The following is a 12,460-nucleotide window of genomic DNA, read 5'->3' as shown; positions in this document are numbered from 1 at the left end:
TTCAAGCCTAAATCATCTTTTCTTCCAATGATGCCAAAAGATGCCGTGAAGATCTTTCACGACAGAGTCATTGATTAATTAACAAAATGAAATCGTCAAGTCTACTTTAAAAAGAAACAAGTCAAGCAAAATCAACTTAAATATCAAAATCCCATTAAGAAAATCAGTAACAACACCGAAATTATTGTGAAAAAATCCGATAAGGGTGGAAACATAGTGTTATGGCGAAGGGTACAGTATGAATTAGAAGCTATGAGACACTTGAATAACATTCAATGTTATGAAAAAACTTCAATGAAAATGAACAACAAAGCTAAAGATGCCTTGAAAAAAGAATTACAGAATTGGAAATATAAGGGTCAAATAACAACAGAGGAATATAACTTTATGTTTAACACACATCTTGAAATGCCCATGTTATACCTTTTACCAACGATACATAAAGGAACAGTTCCAATTTCTGGCCGTCCGATTATATCGGCAATTAATAGCATGACAGAGCAAATAGGGCAGTACTTTTACTTACAGCAGTTGGTTACATCTATGCCCTCTTATCTGAAGGACACACAGGATTTTTTAAATAAAATTGACAACATTAACTGGACTGATGATTCAATCTTAATAACTCTGGATATAGAGTCACTGTATACCAGCATAGAACACAAATGTGGTTTACAAGCAACTGAACATTTTTTGAGCACAAGACCGGCTGAATATGTACTGCACAACAAAATGTTGTTATCAATAATTACATGGTGCTTGAATAACAATTTCTTTTCATTTAGCAGCAATATATTCAGACAGATACAAGGAGTGGCCATGGGGGGCTGCTTTTCCCCGAGTTACGAGTGCTTGCACGTTGGGTTCTGGGAGAAGCGGTTCCTCATGGAGCACTACAAAGAAATCTTTGACAACAAGATTGAGCACTGGCTACGATTTATCGATGATGTTTTTATTATTTGGAGGGGCGACATTTTAAGTGCAGAAAAATTTATTGAAAGTATTAACATCAACAGTTTTAATTTGCACTTTACCAAGCATATCAACCCTACTAAAATTGAATTTTTGGATGTTAGCATTTATGTACACAATGGTGCTTTACAAACTAGTGCATTTAGAAAACCTACTGCAGGCAATGCAATATTGCATGCTACTAGCGCTCACCCACAACATCTGATAGACAGCATCCCCTATGGGGAAATTCTCAGGCTCAAACGTACATGTAGTACATCAGAAGATTTCAAGAGATGTCAGGCTGGGGCCTTGGAACGAATGAGAAGGAGAGGCTATACAGAAAAGATGTTAGCAGAGGCTGTAACTAAAGCCAGTGCTAGACCTAGAATATCATTGTTGCCTTCCGAGACACCAGAGGATGATGATATGGTAGAAATTGAAGAAGCACCTAGGTTAATCACAACTTACAGTGCCCAGGAACGCAAAATCAGAGCTATTATGAACAAAAACTGGCCCATTAGGGGCCTTTACCATTAGGGTAAATGGTGGTACCACTGTGAAGGGTTTCTTGATCTATAGGCCTCCGGGTCCCCATTCCAGGTTCGTAGATAGCCTGGTAGAGGGAATTACCGAAGCCGCTCTTTGAAGAGATACGTTCCTTGTGCTAGGGGATCTGAATATGCACTTGGACGATCCCTTGGATAGAGGGGCTGCAGGGCTTTGTCAGGAATTGCAGGCCCTCCAGTTGGAACAGAGAGTGAAGGCCCCCACTCACCAGCAGGGCCAGTTACTGGACCCGATATTCGCTAACTGGGGACCAAACCTAATATCCCTGTGCCCTGGACAGACCATCTTCTTGTGCCCTTCGTGGTGCTGATGCCGGGTGCTAGGATATGGGATCTGATTTTACCAAACTAAAACTTGAGGCACTTGACTTTTGTCGCAAATTGAGGCTGAAAGCCTATTTTGCTGGTACCGAAATGACGTCCTCACAGGAAATCACTGGATTAAGGGTTAAATCAAGGTTTACTCCAATGACAAACATTCCCAAACAAATCATTGCTTTTGAACAAGCAGTTCTGTCCTCCCTCACAAAGCTTGAGAAAAAAAGCAGCTTTGTCAAAAATAACATCGGCAAAGACACCCAAAAGGCAATCACTGACTTAAAATCTGATACATCGATCATCATAAAACAGGCGGACAAGGGGGGCGCGGTGGTCTTATGGCCCCGCCCCATGTATCTCACCGAAGGACAACAGCATGTAAATAATAGGGATTGGTACAGACCATCTAAGGAGGATCCTGTCCTTATGATTCGGGGTAAAATAGCACAAATCACACAAAGAGCCTTGGATGAAGGCTTCTTAGGACCAAAAGAGCATGAATATTTAAACAAAAAGTCACCCAGAACGCCAATTCTTTATTTCTTACCCAAGATCCATAAGAATGATCAGATACCCCCGGGGAGACCCATTGTGTCCGGATGCGATTCAGTGCTGGAACCGATATCTAAATATATCGATTTTTTCCTGAAACCGTGCATAGAGCAAGTCAAATCGCATCTGAGAGACACGACTGACTTCATTAACCGAATTGAGGGACACTCATTCAATGAGGTAACGGAATTGATGGTGACACTAGATGTCGCTTCTCTTTATACGCAAATACCTCAAGATGAGGCTTTGGAGGTTATTGAACTATACCTAGAAAAACGTGAGAGACCCCACCGGGTTCCTACTGCATTCATTGTGGAATTGGCTGAAATAACTCTTCGGAACAACTATTTCAGATTTGAGAGTGATTTTTACATACAAATCAAGGGGACAGCCATGGGCTGTCCTTATGCGCCGGAGCTGGCGGTGCTTTACATGTCCCAATATGAGGAACGATTCATCTATAAGGACAATCCCTTTTCACACCACATGACTCATTGGCTGAGATACATAGACGACGTCTGGCTCCTGTGGCAGGGGAGTCAGAGTGAACTTGATCAATTCCATGCATGGCTTAATTCAAGACACCAAGACATCAAGTTCACGATGAACTCAAGTTCTAAAGAGATGACTTTCCTGGACGTCCTAGTAGGTACCAGTGCTTCTAGACTGACGGCCTCTTTGCACAAAAAGCCAACTGATAGGAATACAATCCTGCACTATACTAGCTCACACCCACAAAGCCTTAAGGATAATTTACCTTATGGGCAACTGCTTCGAATAAGACGCAATTGTACTAGTCTACAGGACTTTGAATCACACGCAACAAGATTCTGTAATGAGATGGCTGACAGAGGATATCCCAAAAGATTGTTAAAACATGCCAAAAATAGGGCTAAGTTTACCCCAAGGGAGACACTCTTACAGGTAAAAGAAAAGAAGCAATTAGATCAATTGGTTTGTGTGACTACCTTTGGTCAACACACGAACCAATTCAAAAACATCATCAGAAACAATTGGCATTTGTTGGAAACAATTGAGCACCCTCTGCCCAAACCGATCTTTGCAATGAGAAAGAACACGAGTATTGGACAGCATCTCATTAAAGCAGACACCCACATTCCACCGCCCAAGAGTGACCTCATATCACAGTGGAACCTTAAACCAATCAGTGGGCACCACAAATGTGGTAACTGTGTTTCATGTTCTTCAACAATTGAAGGGGACACCTTCATTAACCATGGCATCAAGTGGACACATGATGCATTTACAAATTGCAAAACAAAAAATATCGTTTATGCAGTGGTCTGTCCTTGTGACAAGGTTTATATTGGCAAAACAAGTCAAGCCATCAATGCCCGCATCACGCAACACCGGTCCCGGATAAAGAAACAAGTGATGACTGCACCAATGGTCGAACACTTTGTTAATAATCAGCACACTGAAAACGATTTCAAATGGACACCACTTGTGTGGCTGGACTCCAAACGCTACCCTGATGTTGAAACTATGCTGCTTCGCAAGGAGGCATACCTCATATTGCGATTTGATAGCGTGAATAAGGGTCTTAATACTCTCAGTGAAATTAACCGAGCTTGACTACATTCTCGGACCTCAGTTCCCACAATGCATTAGCACCCGTGACGCATCCCATTGGATGTCAGCGCACACATGCTTTTATTGCCACAAGCACCGGCAGTGCCTTGGACAACTAAACTCTTTGTGTGCCGGTTGAACTCAGGATGCAGTTATAGCAGAGCCCTTCGCGGCGACTTATGGTAAGCGATTGACCCTCTCTTCACCGTTCATTGAGTGTAAGCCTACTGTGATCTACAGCGTGATTCAGCACATCTTAGCTAGCCTCCTTTTCCCTTCTATTTCATAGAACGGACAGCGTTCCACAGCAACACCGGTCCGATCACCGCGCCCATGTTGAACTACTTAAAAAGTAAGTGTTCCCGTTGTAGTGGCAACGCCTTCGTGCCTGTCCCTTCATCGCTTTGGCACAACTACTCCAAATACCGCTATTTTTCATTTCTGTCCCCACAGCGATTTTAAATTGAAAAGTAACTCTTCCACCGGCCTTTCTGACTAAAGGTTCTGAAGACCTAAGGTAAAATTAATTTTTCCGCTTCGTTACCTTTAGCGTGCATTTTGTCATTTTTAAATAGGTGACACTAGTTTCGCTCTTGTTACAGCCCAGACCCGCCTGCCATAAACGCTATTGCCAAAATAGAAGCCACATGGGGCTACCATTCACAAGGTATGCCGCACTCCCCTGCGGTTTTATTTTGTATTAAAGAAATATGGCGTCAGTATGAAGTTTGCTAAACAAACTCTTCATTGATTTATTTTCTTTGTAAAACAGTTCCCATGGACTAGAATCACCGCCCTGATGAGAATCCTGTAAATAACTAGCAGGATTTGAAACGCGTCGGCATTTGACTCCACACCAATGGTTCTTGTCAGTCATATATATAAAATGGGCTTTCTTTGATTATTCACACAAACGAATCCAGTTCATGAGCCAGGAGGTGTTCTGTTTGAAATATTCACTCCTGCTCTTATACTTTGTTGCATTCATAATTCTTAAACTGTGAATTGTTCATCTGTTTTTCGAAAAGTTTTTGATTTATTAATGTCCATGTACGTACGATTCAATGCAATGTTTTTGCTTTAAATTCTTTCACTGTAAATATACACACATTGTTTGACTGATTTCCATATGGCTAGAAATGAAGTTGATGGTTTTTCTTTGTCTACTCTTTAAAAAGCAAATTGTGTAACTCACGTATTGATTCAATGACAAAAAGTTTTGTCGGGATAAACTAATAAACTTATGGTTTATCTTCATTCATTCAGTGTTTGCATTACTGTAAATTGGAGGCATAGGCACATTTTTTGGATTACTTTAGTGTGGCCCTGCCTACCCTCCCTCCCATTGGGCCCAGCCACCATTGTGGGTTAAGGATATGGGATCAGGCACCCCTTAACTATCCCAGCCGGAAGTGGGTAAAATTGTGGAGGCGGAGAATTCCACAAAGGAAATGTTCAAAATGTATAAATCCATCTCAGTCGCTAAATCCTCCGTGGTACAGGGGGATTGCTCGTTGGATTCGTGCAACCGTATTGCGGATTACTTTGCGGAAAAAGTCGCAAATATCTATCTATCCTTCCCTGCCCAAACCACAACAGGGTCTGAGTTTGTTGAAGCTACGGGGGAAGCTAGGGGACAGTATAGTTTAGTTAATCTCACTATCCCCCCTCCGGAGGCGCTCATACAGATCTGCAGATTGGTAAAGTCTGGCTCCCCGAGGGATCCTGCATCACCCAAACGGCTCGTTAAAAGCCTAGTGATCCTGGAGCCCTATATTAGGCATCTGTTGGATGTATCTTTTAGGACTCACACTGTACCCATAGGGTGGAAACAGGCGTCAGTACTCCCCCTACAAAAGAAGCCGAACATCAGTTTCGAGAAATTGGAGAACCTCCGCCCCATATCATTCATTCCCTTTATGGCCAAAGTAGCGGAGAAGGTCGTGAATATCCAGCTGATGGAATTTGTGGAGGAGGCGGCCCTCCTCCATGCCACTCAGTTCGGATTCCGGCCTCGACACTCCACCGAGTCGACCCTACTCATGGCAGTCGAGACCATTAGACAGGGGTTGGATGAGGGCCAAACCATGGCCCTGATTCTGCTGGACCTAAGCACAGCTTTCAACACTGTAGCACATACCACCTTGCTACAGTGTCTGAATGAAGGCGGGATCTCAGGCGCTGCACTGAAATGGATCCAGTCCTTCCTGGTAGATAGGGGTTTTCAGGTTAGGCAGGGGGACTGCTATTCCAGAGTGGTCAATTTGGGCCAGGGCGTTCCTCAGGGCTCGTCCCTGAGCCCAACAATATACAACCTGTATGTTTCCCCGGTGGCTACCATTGTGGAGAGCCATGGGCTGCGCATAGTGTCCTATGCTGATGACAAAAAGCTGGTCATCTCCCTATCGCACGTGCCGGGTCTTGCTGCGGACAGTTTCAGAGCTTGCATGCAGGAGCTTGCAGCCTGGATGTCTTCCAACTGCCTGAGGCTGAACGGCAGCAAAACAGAGGTGCTCGTGGTGGGGGGGCCCGCCTGTGTGGAATTCAGCATGGTGGCCACTCTGTCTGGGGTTGGCACCGATACCTTGTCAGGAAGCTAAAAATAGGCTTGATACTGACCTGACATTTAGGCCTCAGATTAACAGAGTGGTAGGGGTGTGCTTTGGTATCCTGAAGGGCCTGTGGAAGATTCTTGAGCTCCTACTCAAGGAGGCCCGAAGGACGCTGGTGCATGCCCTGGTAACAGCACGATTAGACTATGGCAATCTCCTTTATCTGGGGGCCACAGAAAGAAGCCTTGACCGCCTCCGGGTGTTAAAGAACGCCGCGGCCCACCTGGTCTTGAGGTTGCCTAGGAGATCGGCCTCGATGGCAGCACTCCGAGGTCTTGATTGGCTGCCGGTGAGGAGTAGAATTGAGTTCAAAGCTCTTTGTACGTGCCACCGCATCATGGGCAGTAAGGCACCGGTGCCATTACAGGACCTTGTTACCCGCTATGAGCCGCCCCGAGCATTGAGATCTGCTGGATCTAGGTTACTGAAGATCCCCAGAGTGAGAAAGTCTCGCATGGGGGGGCAGGTCCTTCAGGTTCCTGGCTGCAAAAAGCTGGAATAAACTCCAGCTGGAACTGCGCCTTGAACCTTAAGAGTCTAGATTTAGGAGCAGACTTAAAACTCCATCTTTTTGTTCGGTAGACTGGTGCTTTGTCAAGTTGCGAGGGTTCTGCCACTACCACCCACCATAGCGCGGGGACACGCCATTGAGCGTAACCAGACGCTTTATAAACCTTCCTATTATTATTATTATTATTATTATTATTATTATTATTATTATTATTATTATTATTATTGTCCTAACAGATGGTATTCTGAATGAAAAACTTCCGGTTAAACCAACTGTGACATTCAGAAAATCTGCATCTATAGGGAATCATCTATCTAGGTCCAAAACAGAGACAGCCTCTAATAAAACATGGTTACCACTTACCATCTAAACAGGGCTTCTTTAAATGTACTACCTGCCCTGCATGTAAAATTGGTAAAAATACCACAAAGTACAGCACTCCATTCAGAGACAAAGAATGTGACATCATTGGCAAATATAACTGTTGTACTGATTATGCAGTGTATGTTCTCACATGCACCTGTGGGCTTAGATATGTGGGAAGCATAAAGCTCCAGGTGCATGTGAGAATATTACAACACATCAGAGCCATTATTAATTGCGACCCGGCGTACCCGGTCGCAAGACATTTTTAAGCATTTCATAACAAGAACATTAATGATTTATCCTATTTGGTAATTGACTCCGTCCCCTTGCCACGTAGAGGAGGTAATAGGGAAAAATTGTTGAGACAGCTGGGTATATTTTAAATTTGGACAGTAAATGCCCAAATGGTCCCAACACAACGGAGGATATGCATACCTTTTTATAAATTTCTGATTCGTTTTTTTATATGGTTATCTATCAAGTAATTTTGGATTTTTAGAAGTTATTCATAACTATACTCTTGCAGGCTTGCAATGAGAGAATCTTGATATCTGCTCCTCATTTTATAATTAATGAGTCATACCCAGGCTTTGGTATTATTAGTGTCTCTTCTGGTGGTTTCAACCAAGGAAACTCGGGCTTAGAAGATAATAAGTTGGTTTTATTTATTATTTTTCACTTATTTTTTATTCTTTTTGCACCACTGATTCAAACACTTAGCACGATTGCCAGTCCACTGGAACTAGATCATGTCATTCAATTTGAACTTTTATTGTTATCAGTAGCAGTATAATACCATTCCATCTGGTCATATTGAGAGACTAGCTCAATGTTCTTAGAACATGTGACAGTATTCAGGCAGTTGATTTAATGTTCGGCTTATCAATATGATCCTTTATTGATTATATTTTTTTGCGTAATGTTGCACAGATAGTTAACTCTCATGTGTACAGGTAGGACTGAGAATATCCTTTATGGGACTCTAGCGCGGCATTTCAGCATTTATGCAGACATATAAAAGTGAAGCCAGTCGATTTTATTAATATATCTTATTGCGTTGAGGTATGCTCATTGATCATGTAAATATAGGGTTTTAAATAATATTTCTTAATATTTATTACTATGTATTGCTGATATTTGCACTATTGTCAATTGCGAGATTTGCACAACTATATTATGCATTTATGCTGTTATACATGGTTGACTGACAGTTACATGTTATCAATTTGCAATAATCCTGCACTTCACAAATGATGCATTTATGCTGCTATATGAGGTTTGGATAATAAGTTAAATACTGCTAAAAACTGATGTAATGTTGTATTATGAACTCCGTGGTTTTGCGTGTTTTGCACATCAAGTATTTTTACACTGTCTATGGTCACATGGTTAATAGAGGAAAGAGAGAAAAAAACTAAGAATTTTTTTTATATAAAAACCTGCTTTGCACTGCTGACTCGTCATGTGATCAAGGGTACTGGTTATGCGAAACGCGTCATGCTGAGCTTAGAAAAGGGATAATAAATCTTTCTGCTCACATTCCACACTGTCTGGTGGTTTGTTGTTTCTGGGTTGCCTTCGGGAGAGAACAGAAAGTTTCTGCATATATATATATATATATATATATATATATATATATATATATATATATATATATATATATATATATATATATATATATATATATATATATATATATATATATATATTCAATGAAAAAACCATAGGTTATAGACCATATATAGTTAGGGATTTGCATTTACAAAACCTTATTTTACTCGCATAAAACCATTGAAATTCCATATATAGTTAGTTGCGCTAACTATATATCGCGCACCCGCAATCCACTGCTGATGATGTCACATATTACATCATTCATGACATGGTCAGTGACATCACTGATGACATCACTGATGACATCTCAAATGACATTACTGATGACATCACTGATGACATCACTGATGACAACATCCAGTGACTGTATGTTTCTGTAAAGTGTAAATATGTCTTACATATTGAAGAATGAGTGGATGTATAAGTGTTTGGATGAAGGATTTAGTAGGTGCATGACTGACTGTATGAGTGAGTGATTAAATATGTCTCACTGAGTGCATGGGTTAGTGACTAAACTGTCTTAATTTGTGCATTATTATGTCTGTTGTTCTGTAAACTGCTGCATGTGTTGATAAGTAGCTATATGAGTAACTATATGGGTTATTGATTGGTAGCCCAGGTATTTGTATGGGAGACTGAGTGTGTGTGTGGGTGGCTGGGAGGTGTATGACTCTGTGCATAGATGTGTGAGCAGTTGATTCACTAGATGTATGGTTTCAAAAGTGCATGTGGAAACAGCTGTATGGGCGGTTGACTGTGTGCATGAGTGTATTGGTGAGTGAATGGATATCTCAGTGCTACATGTGAAAGTAAGTACATATGTAAAACACAGTGCATGTGAGAGTTGACATATATAAATAACTGTGCATAAGAGCCAGTGAATGTGTGAGTGGCTGTATGGATCATTGTGAACTTCAATCAAGGATTTTATAAAAGAGTAAATATGTGTTAGTATATGTTTGAATAAGTAAGGTGTGTATAACTGTATAGTTGAGGAAATGGAGGTGTGATTGATTCTTTGCATGACTGACTAGGTGTGTGAGTAACTCCATGGATGAGTGACAGTCTGTGAGTGTCTGTTTACACTGAGTGCACCTAAAGTTATATTAGAGTCTGAAGAGGTTCATCGTATTATCACATGAATGATGTCATCAGTGATGTTGTCAGTGATGCCATTTGAGTTGTCAACAGTGATGTCATTTGAGATGTCATCAGTGATGTCATCAGTGATGTCACTGACCATGTCATGAATGATGTAATATGTGACATCATCAGCAGTGGATTGCGGGTGCGCGATATATAGTTAGCGCAACTAACTATATATGGAATTTCAATGGTTTTATGCGAGTAAAATAAGGTTTTGTAAATGCAAATCCCTAACTATATATGGTCTATAACCTATGGTTTTTTCATTGAATTTCAATGGTTTTTTAAATGCAAATTTCTAACTATATATGGTCTATAACCTATGGTTTTTTCTGTGAATTTCATTGGTTTTTTAAAAGCTAACATCTGTAGCTGTAAAATGTATTCTTCTTTAAATCCCAAAATATATTTAGATGTTTATTGATAATTTTTTTTAAAATTTTTTTTTTCTTCGCTTCTAGTTCGCGAACCGGGAAGCTTTCCGTTAGCTCATCTCGATGCCGCGATCTAGTCCGCGAACCGGTCAACGTTACGTTAGCGGAACTGTGACGCGTCGCGGAAGCGCGACGTATCACGTTATCGCGTAATGCGTCTAATGACGCGCCGCGTTAGCGCTCCCGGAAGTGCTCGGGACCGCGAACCGGAAGCGATCTGGGACGCGGCGCGCGCCGCGTAACGTAAGCGGAACAGGTCATGTGACTTGTTTATCAAACTTTTCATTGGTTCATTTCACTTTTGGTTTCCAAATGATGTATGACTAGGTCATGTGACCTAAAAATAACACTTTTCATTGGTTCAGAACTTTTGCTTTCCCCAAATCATGTAAACCCCTCCTTATTTCCTCACTCTGACTTTCATCTTGGTGAGAGAAAGACCATTTAGCTAGAATTGAACAATGGCTTCTGTACTTGCTGCAGCTGGTGGAACCCCACCACCACCTCCACCTCCTCATAAGAAGAGAGGACCACCTAGTCAATTTATCACTAACAGAGAGGAGGAAGAGGAGGAAGAAGAAGAAGAGGACAGAGAGGAACAACAATTTGTCGAAGAGTTGCCCCGGGTTTCAAAGCGAAAAACAAGTTTCATCTGGCAGTTTTTCTCCATCCCTCCTGGATCAAAGAAGGTGAATGCTAAATATGCCACCTGCCTCATCTGTGATTACAGATTGTCGAGAGGCACAGATAAGAAATACAGTATGGGCAACTATACGATGCATCGACACATGAGCAGGTGGCATCCCTTAAACTACAGCCGGGCTGAGTTAAGGGATCTTCAAGACAATCCCTGACAACTCCTGTGGCCAGATCGACCTCCACAATGTCTTTGACGGGAAGAGAGGCACAAGAAACTGTGCCAAACATTCAACCCAACTTCCAGCATATGAAGTTAAGTTGTATATACTGTGGTGCTATGCTGTCATATGGCAACATGAGCGTCAACCTGATGAACATGGCGTACGAAAATCATAAATGCCCTAATGCACCCAAGAAATAATTTTTTTTTTGCTCCAGTTGAGCCGTTTTCAATGCCTGTTTTTTGTTGTCTCCCCTCCATAAAAAACACAAAAAAAACATAAAACAGTTCTAAAAATACAAAAAAATCAAAAAATGTTCAAAAAAAAAATAAATAAATAAAACAACAAAAACAAAAAAAAACAGTTCTTTTCAGAACTACCTCCCCTTTCAATCAAAATTGCTAGAATGTTTATCACTCTGGCAAGCTCTATTTCTTTTGGTTCGCTTCAAGTTCGCTGACCGGTTCGCGAACTTTAAGCGAACTAAAAAAATATTTTTTTAAAAAAAAGAAGAGTTAGTATAAGGGAAGTAAACAGAGAATAATGTAAAAAGAAAGACAGCTATAGAGAGTAAATGAGAGATACTGTCAATGACATCATCAGCAGTGCATTGCGGGTAAAAAGAGTAGAAAACATTTACCTTATAATTCTTGTTACCTTTTTTTAAATATTTTTTCATACTTTCAATCTGTAAAAAAAAGAACAAACATTTCCAAAAATATTAAAACATGTATTTAAAAATTAGAAAAGACAAGGGAAAAGGTTCAAAAACAAACAGTTTTTCAACAACTTTGACATTTACAGAAGTCTCTGCTTCTCTACGTCCCCTACACAATCCTAAAGATATATATTCTAAAGAAACTGTATCTTGATGTTGATGAACTGAGCCCTATTTTGGAACATGATGTTTTTCTTGCACTGCTAATGTCTCACA

Source organism: Lissotriton vulgaris, chromosome 6, assembly GCF_964263255.1.
Source record: "Lissotriton vulgaris chromosome 6, aLisVul1.2, whole genome shotgun sequence".
Taxonomy (NCBI): domain Eukaryota; kingdom Metazoa; phylum Chordata; class Amphibia; order Caudata; family Salamandridae; genus Lissotriton; species Lissotriton vulgaris.
This window is presented reverse-complemented; position numbering follows the sequence as displayed.